Source organism: Lepus europaeus, unplaced genomic scaffold (genome assembly GCF_033115175.1).
Source record: "Lepus europaeus isolate LE1 unplaced genomic scaffold, mLepTim1.pri SCAFFOLD_3_1, whole genome shotgun sequence".
In the NCBI taxonomy this organism is placed as follows: Eukaryota; Metazoa; Chordata; class Mammalia; order Lagomorpha; family Leporidae; genus Lepus; species Lepus europaeus.
Window position 1 is genome coordinate 9,980,922 of NW_026909276.1, and position 16,368 is coordinate 9,997,289.

Sequence of the window (16,368 nt, forward strand, 5' to 3'; positions counted from 1 at the left end):
TGGTGCGAGTTACCAGGGTAAGTCCATGTTGGATGAGGTAGATCCTCTTGTTAACAGAAGGGAGTGAATGGTTACCTCTGTTGGTGTGATCACAGCCTCATCTACTCTCCTCCAAGTTGATCAGCGCTCAGGTGTTAGCCCACAGTGGGCACAACACTCATCTGCACCCATGTATGAACCACAGAAATGATCTGCACAGTCCTCACTCCAAGCACGGTTCCTACTGCAGTGGCCTGTCCCAGGTCACCACATAGGTCTGCGCATGTGGAACCACACACAGTGATTTCTCAGAGGCCCAGATACATGCTGTACCCTCTCATGCAGCCAGAGTGTCCTCACAGCCTCAGCACACAAGGATCCTGTAGTTGCTGGGTGCAGTGAGTCTGCTCCACCTCTCCACCTGTCCAGTCCACAGAGAGGTAGACTTTTTCCTGAATCCACTGTCTGTTGGAGTTCAGCCTAAGTGGCTTGAGCCCCAGAGCCTGTGGTATGTTAGGAGGCTGGGAGTGCCTCACAGTCTCAAGTGGGTGCCCAGCTCCTTGTCAATCCTTGCAGCCAGGCTCAAAGAAGGTGGGGACCTTGGATTTTTTCTTCTGTTAGAATCTCTAGATCACATGCATACAGAAGAGCCACTGGCCAACTGTTGCCATCTCCCTGCCACTGCCATGAGTCAGGGCACTACTTTTTGAGATAGTAAAAATGTTCTAAACATGACATTCATTATGGTTGCATATTTCTTAAATCCCCTGAACTTTACACTTTCAATGTAATAATATGGCAAGTTAATTATACTCATATATAATATATATTTTGGGAAATTTATGATTCTTAATAATTTTGAAATGTGTATATTTAATTATTTCACTTTTTGTGTGTGATACTAACACACTAATATTCAAGATTCCAGGCTACATAAAATGTAACTTCCCTTATGTATAATACATATAGATAGCTAGATACAGATAGATAGATATGGCTATAAATGCATGAGAAAATGTCTGCATCATGTAAACTGAATTAATAATAATAATATTTAATTCAGGGGGAAGGTCCTCAATAGATTGTTGGTGAAGGTGATGTTAATCTCATCTATGTCTGTTTCTAAAGAATGCATTTAAAGCATAAATAGAAAGCTCAACAAGATCAGATACATGAGGTGCATAACTGTATATTCTCATTAGTTATCAGTAAAGGATTGACCTCTGCTCTTAATCCTAAGGGAATCCTTAATTAGTGAATTCTACTCTCTTTTCATTATTCTCTTTATTTTTTGCTATAGGGACAATATTATTCATTCTTCTGCATTCAGTACAAATTAATTATTAGAACTCCTCTTACTGACTAGGTGATCAAAATTAAGAACTCCAGTCATTACATGGAAGGTATGACTATGATGCAGAGAGAGGAAGTGAGGTGCAAAATGATTAGTCAATAATTGGCTGTGGCCTTTCCACTTTCTCTCTTTAATGCAGATCGCTATGGAATCCACATCTCAAATTGTAAAATGTCCTGCTGACATGACAGGTGATCACTATTACAGGAACAATAATTCTTGTGAGCAGATATTAGGACCTACTACTCCATGATGACTTTCTAGTTTTTTTTTTGATCTCTGCAATCCATTTTCTATTTAAATCGGTGTGACCCTAATACCTAAGAATTTAGGGTACACAAAATTTGCTTCTTTGGTCTGAGGTGGAGGTACTTAGGGTAGAAATCTCAAAGCTTAAGTCTCTTAATCTGCAGAATATAGTCATTGATAGGACGTTGCAGCATCTAAGAGGATACAAGAATTTGAATAGTACGTTTCATACTCCTATCCATAGAGAAAATGATTAATGGCTGTGAACCAAGAATCATCATCCCCATTACATTCCCACTGAATTTCTCTTCAACTGTATCACAGCATCCATGCCCATTCTCAATAGGACAGGAGTAGAAGTAGCATCAGGAGCTCCATGAAACTCATATATTCACCTCTTTGCCTTGTTTGTGGCAAAATCCAGCAGATGGATAACAAGATTCTTGTCAAGTTCTTTAAAAAAGTATTAAAGTTTTGTTAGATATGTTGAGAGGAAGGCAAATGGACAGATGGTTGGCTGGATTTCAGATACTTCTGGATAAGCCAATATCAGAGAGTCAGCTTTTAAATTTGCACAATAAATTTTGAATGTATTTGCTCCATTGCTCAGGTATATTATGGAAATAAATGGACTAGAGTAATTTCCCAACTGTGGGAAATTATCCATATATAATTCACAAAATATTTCAGTAGATGAGATCAATCATCATTTTAAAAATTGAGAAAAGAGCTGCCAAAATAATGCCATTTCTTCTTTAAGTGTTTCAAATTATGATAGAATCCCTGGTGTGTTGCCATCCCATGTGGACATGTTTGGACCTTTGTTACTCTACTTCCAATCCAGTTCCTGGATCATGTGTCTGGAAAAGCAATGGATGATGGCCCAACTGCCCCCCATGTTGGAGGCCCAGATGAAGCTCTTGCCAGGCCAGCCCTGACCATGTAGCCTTATCTGCAATGAACCAGTGAATGGAAGATTCATATTCTCTCTCTCTCTCACCTTCTCTCTCTCTAACTCTGCCATTATTCCTTCTTCTCTCCCTCTCTGCCTTTAAAATAAATCAAATAAACCTATGAAAATAGTTAAAATAAAATGTGAGATTTTTTCCTACTTAAATATTTGTAATGAGAAGACATGGGTTCTATAATCACTATACAATTATTGGAACCAACGAAGACGGTAAAATTAGTGACCATTACCAAATACTTCTTACATTTGAATTTCTCCATTAATAGAACAATTATTTCAAATGTGAATTTGTCAAATCAAGAATTTAATAAGCAACCAGAATTTCATAGGGGTGTCATATGTATAGAGATGAGTTCTCATGCATCCCCTCTGCTTTCCAAGAGTCTATTTATACAGGAAATATATGGATAACCCTTCTTGTTTCCTAATGGGGGGTTGAAAAATCCTGTGGAAAATGTAGCCACACCTTTCCATTACCTTATCAAAATAGGACCATGGGAAGGCTTTTCTGGGCTACTTCTAAGCAGGTTCTGATTCCACCCACTTGTACCATCTTTTCAAAATTGCTAACCATAGAGCTTTCCTGATGTTGCTCCACCACTCAGGCTGGCATCTGTGCTTGTGAATGTTTGTGTGAGAGTAACAGAGAATATCTGAGATTCAGTATAATCCAAGGAGTAGGACAGGTGTCTCCTCACTTGGTGTTAGCAAAATCTTCCATCCCTCAGGTCAGGTCTATTCTGGGCTGGAAGGAGACATTACTTTAAATCCACAGGTATGGGGGTAGGGATGATGTGACTCAGGCTGTGCTTCTGAGGACTGATTCTCAGCTTGTAGTGCACAACCAGAAGGCCACTGTGTGCATCTCAGTATGCAAAAGATGGTTCCAGATGCTCTGTGAACAATGTGGCTGGTTCAACATGGCAATGGATGTGCAGACCATGTGATTTGGGAGGGATGTGATGGTGTAATATTAGTTCCTGGAAGTCAGTTCCAGATGCTTTGTACAGTGTGCCTGATCCACTGTGACTACAGGATGGTATTAGGTATGTGGACCAAGAGTGGTGGGAGTTGCATGGGGTTGAATCTAGGTTGTTGTTCTGTCACAGTATACTCATCTCTAAGATGAGAATACTGACAATACTAGCAAAATGTCCCTAAATTCTAAGAGAAATCATTGTGAAATGTGTGCCAGCTGCCTCTTGCTACATGGAAGTTGTATTTGTAGGGTTTCATGTTGTCTCTTCAAGTGAAGCTTCTGGTTCCCTCCTGCAATGTGTTACCTGTCTAGTCCTTCTAGTTTGAATTTACATCAGTTTATACAAGATTTATTTTCTAAGAATAGGAAGTTATACAAGGGAAATTTGGGTGCTGGATAATATTTTTATTTCCCATTGAAAAACTTAGTTTATATTGCATGAAAAACAGAGCTCCATAAATAGAAATTGTCTCTGAAAAAAACAACCATCTCACTGGACTTTTTTTTCTTAGTGTTTCAGAGTAGGGCCAAAATAAGCCATGACTTGTGTCAATCCTAGCTTTATTTGGCCCAAGGAGTTACAGAACAGACTGACCAGAATGAACATGACTTGATTGATGCTACCTTGCCTTGTCCATAGGTTATCAAAGACTGGTGACATTGAATTATTTGGACCAACTTTCACAAGGGAGGTGTAATGTGTTGAGGAGGACTGACTAGAGTCTATGAAATATTACTTATAAGCAGGGTCTTGAGCATGGGGACTATGATGCTGTAAGTCTATGATTTGAAATAAGAAATTTAGACTGTATGAGATTTTAACTGCTAATAAGTTTCTTGAAATATTTATAAAATATAATACAGTGTACACATGTAAGTAAAAATTTAAAACATGGAGATATGATCTTCAGACAATTTCTTTGTGGAATTCACATAACCTCTCTTCATGCCAGTAGCTTTAGTAAGAGCCAACTGATTTGCACATATAATGTTTATGAAAACATCTACATGTGATTGTAAAGTTGCACTGATTTTGTCATGCAGTTTATTTCTGACCTACTCACAAATATGTATAAGCATTTGTTGTATGAATACTCAAAAAACTTACTGGATTAGAAAAGAATAATTTGATTTATAAATCAGTTGACATTTTGGGGTGGGCTTAGCTGAGAGTTCTTATGATCAGTCTAGGTTCACAAATAAGGTTTTAGCCATCTCGTACCTTGATTGAGTCTGGTGTCTTAAAGATGACTTCATTCACATGTCTGGTGATTTGTTCTGGCTCTAACATATTCTCTCTTTCTCCAAGAGGCAGGCCCCAAGTTTCTTCACAAGATCACTGTGTCAAAAAAGGAGAACTATTAGACACATACTTCTAAAACCCATGCTTGTATCATATTTTCTAATATCCCATTGGCTAAAACAAATGAAATGGGAAAATCAAGGGTTATTGTCAGGAATAACTGTGAGGGCATGGGTAAATGAAGTGTCATTTGAACCATTATGGAGATGTGTACTACAATAAACATCTACTTTGAACATTTTCCTTAAAGTTCTAGGCAAAAATGTGAGATAACAAGATGCATAATTTCTTTTTTTAACTTTCATTTAATAAATATAAATTTCCAATGTACAACTTATGGATTACATTGGCTCCCTCCCATAACCTCCCTCCTACCCACAACCATCCCATCTCCTGACCCCTCTCCCATCCAATTCACATCAAGATTCATTTTCAATTACCTTTATATACAGAAGATCAACTTAGCATATACTAAGTGAAGATTTCAACAGTTTGCACCCACACAGAAACACAAAGTGTAAAGTGCTGTTTGAGTACTAGTTACCATTAATTCATATAGCACAACACATGAAGGACAGATATCCTACATGAGGAGTATGTGCACAGTGACTCCTGTGGTTGATTTAACAATTGACACTCTTATTTAAGGTGTCAGTAATCACCCGAGGCTCTGTTTTTCCTTTTTTTCATTTATTAAAATTTTATTTAATGAATATAAATTTCCAAAGTACAGCTTATGGATTACAATGGCTTCCCCCTTCCCATAACTTCCCTTCCACCCGCAACCCTCCCCTTTCCCGCTCCCTCTCCCCTTCCATTCACATCAAGATACATTTTCAATTCTCTTTATATACAGAAGATCAGTTTAGTATATATTAAGTAAATATTTCAACAGTTTGCCCCCATATAGCAACACAAAGTGAAAAAATACTGTTAGAGTCCTAGTTATAGCATTAAATAACAGTGTACAGCACATTAAAGACAGAGATCCTACATAATATTTTTTTTAAAAAATTAATTAATTTTCTATGCCATTTCCAATTTAACACCAGGTTTTTTTTTTTCATTTCCAATTATCTTTATATACACAAGATCGATTCTGTATATAATTAGTAAAGATTTCATCAGTTTGCACCCACACAGAAACACAAAGTGTAAAAATACTGTTTCAGTACTAGTTATAGCATCACTGCACATTAGACAACACATTAAGGACAGATCACACATGAGATGTAAGTACACAGTGACTCCTGTTGCTGACTTAACAATTTGACACTCTTGTTTATGGCATCAGTAATCTCCCTAGGCTCTAGTCATGAGTTGCCAAGGCTATGGAAGCCTTTAGAGTTTGCCGACTTTGATCTTATTCTGCTAGGGTCATAGTCAAAGTGGAAGTTCTCTCCTCCCTTCAGAGAAAGGTACCTCCTTCTTTGATGGCCCCGTTCTTTCCACTGGGATCTCACTTGCAGAGATATTTCATTTAGGTCTTCTTCTTTTTTTTTTTTCCATGGTGTCTTGGCTTTCCATGCCTACAATAGTCTCATGGGCTCTTCAGCCAGATCCAAATGCCTTAAGGGCTGATTCTGAGGCCAGAGTGTTGTTTAGGACATCTGCCATTCTATGAGTCTGCTGTGTATCCCACTTCCCATGTTGGATCCTTCTCTCCCTTTTTGAGTCTATCAGTTAGTATTAGCAGACACTAGTCTTGTTTATGTGATCCCTTTGACTCTTGGGCCTATCAGATTCATCAATTGTGAACTGAAATTGATCACTTGGACTAGTGAGATGGCATTGGTACATGCCACCTTGATGGGATTGTATTGGAATCCCCTGGCACATTTCTAACTCCATCATTTGGGGCAAGTCCTATTGAGCATGTCCCAAATTGTACATCTCCTCCCTATCTTTTTCCACTCATATTTAACAGGGATCACTTTTCAGTTAAGATTTAAACACCTAAGAATAATTGTGTGTTAATTACAGAGTTCAACCACTAGTACTAGAACAACAACAACAACAACAACAACAAATACTAAAAAGGATAAAGTATTACGTTGTACATCTAGAGTCAGGACAAGAGCTGATCAGGTCATTGTTTCTTATAGTGTCCATTTCACTTCAACAGGTTTCCCTTTTGGTGCTCAGTTGTCACCGATCAGGGAAAACAAATGATATTTGTCTCTTTGGGACTGGCTTAATTCACTCAGCATGATGTTTTCCAGATTCCTCCATCTTGTTGCAAATGACCGGGTTTCATTGTTTTTGACTGCTGTATAGTATTCTATGGAGTACATGTCCCATAATTTCTTTATCCAGCCTACTGTTGATGGGCATTTGGGTTGGTTCCAGGTCTTAGCTATTGTGAATTGAGCTGCAATAAACATTAATGTGCAGATGGCTTTTTTGTTTGCCAAATTAATTTCCTTTGGGTAAATTCCAAGGAGTGGGATGGCTGGGTTATATGGTAGGGTTATATTCAGCTTTCTGAGGAATCTCCAGATTGACTCCATAGTGGCTTAACTAGTTTGCATTCCACCTGCATGCCACTCTGATAATGAAGGTGGTATTTTTAGAGTTTCCAGAGTTGTATTTTTAGGAAAATCAATTGTTGTTCATTTAAACTTCATTATTCAATTCTTCAGTCATTTACCAAAACATAAATTGTAGTCAAACTCAAAGACTCTTCTCTATTCTTTGTCTTACTTGAGCCATCTGCCATGTTCAAAATATTGATGTAATTGGGGTGGAGAAGGGAGACAGAGTGAGGGAGACATATAAAGAGCTCCCATCCACTGGTTCACTCCCCAAATAAGACAGACTGAATCCAGGAGCTGGATTGGAACAGGAGCAGCCAGAACTAGAACATGCAGAGCATTAACCTACTGCGCCATGGCTCCAGCCGGCCCCTATTTTTTATTTTTAATGTGGTGTATTAGAGTGTTCCTTTGGTTACCCATTCATCCCTCTCTGCAATTCTTGGCAGATTTTTGCCTCTGTGTTCTGACACTCCTGTTTCTTCCCAGCCTTTGGGTCACAGGTATAACTACATGTTGAATGTTTCTTTGTGGTTATACAAAAGCTCAATACATCTAAAATAGAGTCATAGTCTGCATTCCACTCTTACATTCATATAGGTAATATGAATCTCACAACTAGCCTTGACTCATATCACAAAAGTGGGATTTTTTTGTCCTGGCATCTTTGATCAGTCTGAGGTCTAATCAGATTAGACAGCTACTTCTGTCTTTTTGTTTTCACATTATTGTCATGCATACATGCAGTGTATATAAAGGAAGAGCTGTTGTTCAATTACTAATACTGTAGGGTTTTTCATATAAGAAATATCATTGCTGACAAAAACCCCAGAAGGTATTTTAGCACATTAATAATATTTTAGTCTCCTCCTCCTACCAGCTGTGCTAAAAGCTAGTGGATGTGGTGACAGTGGAAGAAAGCATTCAGGAGTTAGGGGGTACATAGGACAAGAGTCAAGAGAAATATACAAAAAGAACAGAGACAGGAAACACAGCTTTTAATATTTTTTATCTAGGGTGGGTATTTTGCATAGTTAAGATGGTTTGGGGGTTACCTGCTTCCCAGATTGGGGAGTGTGGGTTTGAATCCTATATTAATTTATGATTCCATCTTTATATTAATACAGACCATGAAAGGCAGCAGATGATGACTGAAGTGCTTGACATCCTTCTATCTACATGGAAGTCCCAGTTGACTTCCAGGCATCAGACTTTTGCAGAGCCTTGGCTGTTGTGGGCATTTGTGGAGTGAATAGACAGATAGCAGGTCTCTGTATATCTGTGTGTCCATCTCTCCCTGCCTTAGTAGCAAAAGTACATTAATTAGGCAAAGATTTTTGCTGAAATTTGAGATGTTAACTTTGCTCTTTCATAATTTTGATAAATATATTGCATCAAATGTTAATATTTGCATTTTTAGTAAATTGCTTCAAAATAATTAACACTCCTCAGATGGAAGACTTTTAAATAGGTTTAAAAATTCTGTTTCTCAGTTGTTATGTCAGTGTATGTAGAGTTTTACTAAGTGAGACACATTCCAGTTTAGGTTCCCAGAAAGCAGATGTTGCTTAGTTGGAGAGCAAAATTATTTTTTGGGACCAAGTCCTATAACTAGATGGGAGAGGAAGTAACATGGGGCAAAGGAAGAAGTTGGAACTGTTATAGAGGCTCTACGATGCTTTACCCCATCAGTAATTAAGTCTGAAACAAGTATGCCTTTTTTCAATTCTGAACCTTTATACAACCTAACAGCAAACCATCACCCTGTTTCTCAGGAAGGGTAAGACCTCTAGATGACTGCAACAGAGATTGACCTAGAAGGAGGTGACAGCAGGGGGCAGTCCACTGACCTTGGTCTCCATAAGTGAGCAAAAGTCCTATCTTGGTCTGGGCTGCTCAGCTCAGTATCTGTCACATCCTCACATCACATAAGAAAAATATTTGAAGCATCTATTTTTAAAACTTGTTCTCTTCATAACACATGTTCCTTCAAAGGACACTTATTCTCTCTCTTTTTAAAAAGCCATATTTACCTTGAATGAATAGCTTAAGTGTAATTTTTAAATTATCATGTTCAGGGAGTTGCTGTGTTGGAAAGCAATCTAAGACACCTTCCGCAAGCCCTGCATCCCTTATCAGCATGCACTTCAAGTTCTGGCTACCACACTGGCTATACAGCTCCCTGATCATGTACCTGGGAGGGAGTGGATGATGTCTTCTGTAGTTGGGTTTCTGCCACTCACATCAGAGACCAAGATGGAATTCTTAGTTCCTGGCTTTGGGCTGGCTTAGCCCTGGCAATTGGGGGCATTTGTGGAGTGAATTAGTGGATGGAAAATCAGTGTCTCTGTTTCTCTCTGTCTCTCTGCCTCTCTCCCTCCCCTTTCTCCCTCCCCTCTTTCCCCCCCTTTTCATAGAACTATATCTTTAAAAATGATTATTATCTGATTGGTAGTAGGTAGAAAAATAACAATAATTATACTTGCATCAAAAATATCATACTTATTATTTGTTTTTTAAGAAAATTCTGGGATACATGTTTTGCACAGGAGTTAAAATACAGCTTGGGATGCCCACATCTCATATCAGTGTCTGGGATCAAACCCTGATTTGGCTTCCAATTCCAGGTATCTGCTAATGCACATCCTGGGGTGCAGCAGGTAATGGCTCAGGTAGTTGGGTCCCAGCCACCAACATGGGAGACTGGGACTGATGTACAAGCTCTGAGCTTTACCTTGATGGAGCCTTGGCCTTTCATGGAGTGGTGATCAATAGATGTCATTATTGAAGGTGAATCTAGTCAATGTCACAAGCTTAATCTTTGGAGCAACACTGGTATTTTCACATGGAGTACATCCTCATATACTGTAAACGTTCTTCTAAGCAATATTTTTCATATGCCCAGGAATGGTCATTATGAATTTCCTTAAATTCTGTCTGTAAGAAGAACACCTATTGGTTTAGATTTATATTGGATGCATTATTTCAGCCATTTTGTTGTAACAGAACTTCTCATTGCATTTTGTAAATAAATAAATGAAACTCTTAATACTGTCATTAACTTTTAGTAAAATTTGTAAAGTACTAGATTAAATGTCTTGAAACACTGCAAAATGGCAAATATAAGTACATACATAAATAATTTTTAAGATTTATTTTATTTATTTGAAAGACAAAAGTACAGAGAGAGGTAGAGACAGAGAGAGAGAGAGAGAGAGAGAGAGGTCTTCCATTCTCATTCATTCCCCAATGGCTGTAACTGCCAGAGCTGAGACGATCTGAAGCTAGGAGTCAGGAGCTTTTTCCAGGTCCCCAGCATGGGTGCAGGGCCTAAGGACTTGGCCATCCCCTGTTGCTTTCCCAGGCACATTAGCAGGGAGCTGGATCAAAAATAGAGCAGCTGGGACTCAAGCTGGTGCCCATATGGGATGCCAGCACTGCAGTCCAGGGCTTTAACCCACTTTTCCACAATGCCAGCCCCAAGTAAATAATTTTTAAAATAAATTTTTGCATATATATTTTTTTATGATCCTATATGTTGTTTGTACTAAGTTGCATGTTTGTAGCTCCAAAATTACTTGCCACTGTTTCAAACTCATTTAATTGGTATATTCTGCTATTTCACAATCTAAAAATTAGTAGTGAAAAATAGGCTTATGAATCAATCATTAAAATGATTATGGACTAAGACTGTGGTTCATAGTTGAGAGAAAACATTTTCTTGTAATAAAATACATTATGGAACATTGGATATTTTAAGTGCATATTTTAACAGCATTAAATATTTTGCATTACAAAGCAACCTTCAGATACCACCTCAGATTTTTTTTAATTCCCCACAAATAAAACTTTGAATGCATTAAAAGCTAATTCCATGTTTCTCTCCATTACAGACCCTGTGATCACTTCTCTACTCTCTTTCTTGAATTTGTCTACTCATATAAGTGGAGTTATACAATAATTGTACTCTTACTACTGGTCACTTCTATTAGTATTACTTCTTCAAGTTTCTTCCCTTGTCCTGGTACATGTAAAAGTTATAAGATAATTCTTCAATTCCAAATATATTTCATTGTATGTTGCTCTCATTTGAACATAACTTTGGGGTTAATCTCCCCTTGTAAGGTATTAAGGCAGGAAAATTAATCTGAATGTGGTGTTTAGAGGTGGTACCTTTGGGATGGGATTAGGATTAGAGATCATCAGAGTGGAACCCTCATGACATGGCTTTTAGAGAATGCAGGATGAGACCAGAGACACCTGTATGTCCCCTGTCTGTTACCATGTGAAGCCTTGTGCTTCTTCTAGAATTCACCAGTGAGAAGGCCATCACCAGATGCTGCTCCTTATCCTTCAACCAGAACTATGAGCAGAAATAAACCTTTTCTGCCTATAACTTGGTCAGGCTGCCATAATGTATTACTAGCAACAGAAATTAAACTAATGCATATGTATATACCACACATTCTTTTTTCATTTATCATTTTATGGGAAGTTGAGTTGCTTCTATCTTTTGTTTATTGTGAATAATGTTGCTTTGAACATGTGTGTGCAAATATCTGTTCTTTTAAAAATCTTATTTAAGGTGTACAAATTTCATCTATTTCATATATACAGATTCAGGAACATAGTGATACTTTCCACCTTACCCTCCTTCCCATCCATGCCACCACTCTTCTTCAGCCTCCCTCTCCTATTTCTATTCTTATTTTTTTTACAAAGAAAGATCCATTTTCAGTTAACTTTATACTCATAAGATTAGACTTACACTAAGTAAAAAGTTAAATAGTATGTACATATTAAAAAAAAATTGTTCCTCAACAGTGGAAACCCATTTTCACTTCTTTTGGTTGTAGACTCAGTAGTGGAATTCCTGGATAATAAGAAAATTTCACATTTAGTTTTTTGGAAGTTTCAGTACTTTCTTCCATATTATTTCATCATTTTGCATTCACGACTGGAGTATATTAGAGATTCAGTTTCTCCAGCATCACTAACACTTATTTGTTCATAACTGACATTTGAATGGATGTAAAGTGGTATTTTATTGTTTGTCATTTGCATTTTGCTAGCAACAAATATGCTGATAATTCTTTCATGTGCTAAGCAGCAATTTGAATAACTTTGTAGAAATATTTAATCCGTTGCCCATCTCTAAATGTTTTTGTTTCTGAGTTGTAGGATTTTCTTATATGCAACATATCTCCAATAATAATCTCTCCTGAAACATGAATTGTAAAAACTTCCCATCAAATGGGTTCCCTTTCTACTCTGATAGTACCTTTTGTTGTATATTTATACAAAAAATTAAAACTTAATTTTATACAATTCCTGCTGCAGTTTTCTTTTGTTGCTTTTGAATCATTAGTATTATATAAAATAAGTTACTACCAACCCCATTGTCATTGTTTCTCCCATTTTTTCTTAACATTTTAAATTTAGAATTAAAATTTGATATCATAACATAGACTATTAAATGATTGTTATTTATTTAGAGAAAATATTCAAATTAAATTTAATATGTTTCCCAAAAGGGTAGTATTCTTTGTTACTAATGGCTTTTTCAGTGCTTTAAATATGCCAAGCTGTGTTGGCTTGGTAGGCAAAGGCCAGCCTATATTTAAAGGGCAGTAATTTCCATTTCAGATGTTAGAGTCATAAAGACATTCTGGTCTCCACGTATCTACCACAAATGTAATTATTATTTTGTATTTTCATTTTTCCAACATAAATTATAATCTTTGTGATTTTTTTTCATTCGTGGATTATATAGTTTATTTGAGTTTTAAATACTGGAGGCTTTTCTGGGCTTCTGTTTTCTTATTGATTTCTTTTTAAAAAATTTTTTAGAAAGCTTTTATTTAATGAATATAAATTTCATAGGTGTAGTTTTATGAATATAGCAGTTCTTTTATCCATAACCACATTCCCACCCCCACTTCCATCCCATCTACTCCCTCTCCCATCCCATTCTTCATTAAGATTAATTTTTAATTAACTTTATATACAGAAGATCACCTCTATACTAAGTAAAGATTTTAATAATTTGTACCCACACACACACACACACAAAGTATAAACTACTCTTTGAAAACAAGTTTTACAGTTGATTCTCATAGTACAACTCATTAAGAACAGAAGTCCTACATAGGGAGGAGTAAGTGCACAGGGACTCCCGTTGTTGATTTAACAATTGACACTCTTATTTATGATGTAAGTGATCACCTGTGCGGCTTTTGTTTCAAGTCATTTGATACTTTCTTTTGGTCACCTTAATATTTACAATTGTTATATAATTTTGATATATGATCCATTTATTACAATGAAAAGTATTAATAACATTTGCCAATTTTATATTAATCCATAAGGATAATTCTACATCTACACTTCAAGAATAAAATGTGACATTTAAACAATTGAAGATGAGTACAAACTACAAGAGAAATTCAATTCAAGACTCATGATAAAGTATTGTAATTTAAGAGTCTTGTACTGTCAATAAATTTTAGAAACAAAAAAAGTGAATGTGTATGTGGCCTGGCAGTTAAGTCACAAGTTGGGATGCCCACATTCCACATCATAGTGCTTCCATTGGAGTCCTGTTTCTACTCCAGATTCTGGCTTTGTGATAATGGGCACCCTGGGAGGCAGCAGGTAATGGACCAAGTATTTCAATTCATACCATCTATCTAAGAGATCTGGATTGGGTTCCTGACTTCCAGTTGCAAGGGGTTCATTCCCAGTTCTTGTGCACAATTGGGAAATGAACCAGTGTAAGGGAGCTGTTTCTGCCTTCTTTCTCCATCTCTCTGTCTCTCCATTTGCCTTTCAAATAATAAAGAGCAAGACACTCACTTAAATTGTGTGCATTCTTACAAAATTTCCTTTAAGAATATATACTGAAATATAGACAAAGATGTTTAGAGTTTTCAAAAGAATCCATTTGGAAACAGTATTTAGAAACTCAATATAATTGTTTTGGTAATAAATGTAGTCAAGATATCTTGCAATTCCATTCAGGCCTATGTAATGCAGATAGGGCATAAAGCCTACCCTTTCTCTGGTAATGTTGATCATGTAAATCTAGGGCCGGTGCTGTGGCTCACTAGGCTAATCCTCTACCTGCAGCACTGGCACCCCAGATTCTAGTCCTGGTTGGGATGCTGGATTCTGTCCTGGTTGCTCCTCTTCCAGTCCAGCTCTCTGCTGTGGCCTGGGAAGGCAGTGGAGGATGGCCCAAGTGCTTGGGTCCTGCACCCGCATGGGAGACTAGAAGGAAGCACCTGGCTCCTGGCTATGCGTATTTATGGGATACCATGTGATGTAAGTATCCATCCACATTGTATCACTTAACACAATGAACTCCAGTTTCCAACACTGTACTGCAAATGACAGGACTTCACCCATTTTATGACTGAGTAGTATTCCATTGTGTATGTATACCATATGTTCTTTATGCATTCATTTGATAATGAAACTCCATTGATCCCATATTTAACTACTGTGAATAGTGCTGTAACTCTTCGATACCATGATTTCATGTCTTTCAAATATATATCCAATAATGGGATTTCTGGATCCTAATTTTAAATAAATTGTCAAAATTGATTTTAAATCTTTGTTATATGTATTATAAGAATTATATATTACTATAGTTTCAATAATGTTGTGACTATTTTAAAATTTACTTTATGTAAGTGAGGTTACATATTGTTTCATTTTATTATTGTTTATATCCCTTGCCTATTTTTCCACTGGACTATGGTATTTCTAATTTTTTGTTTGTGTAACTTTTTATTTAGTAGAGCCATTAAGCCTTTGACTATGATGTAAGTTAACAATATTACCTCAAATATATACATATTAAGTTAAAAAAAAGAAATTCTGACACAGTTTTCCAGAGTTGCAAAATAATTTATATTACCTCTGATGCTTAGTGAGAGTTCCAAATTCACCACACCCTTGCTCACATTTGTACTTTCTGTCTCTTTAATGATAGCATTTGAATAGTGTTGAGGTGATTGCTCATTGTGGTTTCTATTGGAATTTCTATTTTGACCAGTGATATTGAGCATTTTTCATGTGTTTCTTGAGGACGTGTATATCTTCTTTTGAGAACTGTCTGTGCATGTCCTTTGCCCATTTCTTCATTGGATTATTTTGTTGATGAGTCTTTTTTTGTTTCAGATATATTCTGATTCTTAATCCTTTCTTTGATAAGTAGCTTCCAAATATTTTCTCACATTCTGTTAGATGTGGCATTTCCTTTGCTATGCAGTAGTTTCTGAATGTAATATAACCCCATTTATCTAGTTTTGTATTTGTTGCCTGTGCTATTTTGTCATCGTATTCAAATATTCTTTGTCTGCATCACTGTTTTGAAGTTTGCTCCCATTGTTATCTTCTAGTAATTTTATAATTTCCGGTTTTATCTTTAGGCCTTTTATCCATCATGAGTTGATTTTTTATATGGTGAGAGGTATGCATTTTATTTTATTTTTTACATATGTAAAAAATTATTATTACACAGATTTGCCAGATCATTTATGGAATGGATTATCCTTTTCCAATGTCTGTTCTTGACACTTGCATCAAACATCACATGGATTGATTTCAGCATTATCTAATCTGTCCCATTGATCCTTGTGTTGGGTTTTATGCCAGTATGATGCTGTTTCAACTATTGCAGTTTTGAAATCTGGTACTTTGATGCCTCCAGTTTTATTTTTTCACTTGAATTCACTTTGGCTATTCTGGATCTTTTGTGATTCTACACGAATTTAGGACTTTTTTGTAATTCTGTAGAGAATGTCATTGATATTATATCTGCACATTGCTTTAGATTGTATGGACATCCTAACAATATTTGTTCTTCCAGTTCATGAACAAAAAAATCTTTCCTTTTGTTTGTGACCTTGCTGATACCTTTTACCAAAGTTTTATAATCTTACTGTAATATCTTCCACCTTCCAAAATTAGTTATTCCTAAATATTTAAAAT

At 36.5% G+C, this 16,368-nt stretch overlaps 1 long non-coding RNA gene across 1 annotated transcript in view; it reads right to left on the bottom strand.

Annotated features, from left to right (window-relative positions):
• LOC133755289 (uncharacterized) overlaps positions 1–16,368 on the bottom strand; it is a 57,685-nt gene that overhangs the window by 5,956 nt on the left and 35,361 nt on the right. The window contains exon 2 of the long non-coding RNA XR_009865367.1: positions 4,754–4,870. This is a non-coding gene — a long non-coding RNA (uncharacterized LOC133755289). The remainder of the gene's footprint in view (positions 1–4,753; positions 4,871–16,368) is intronic.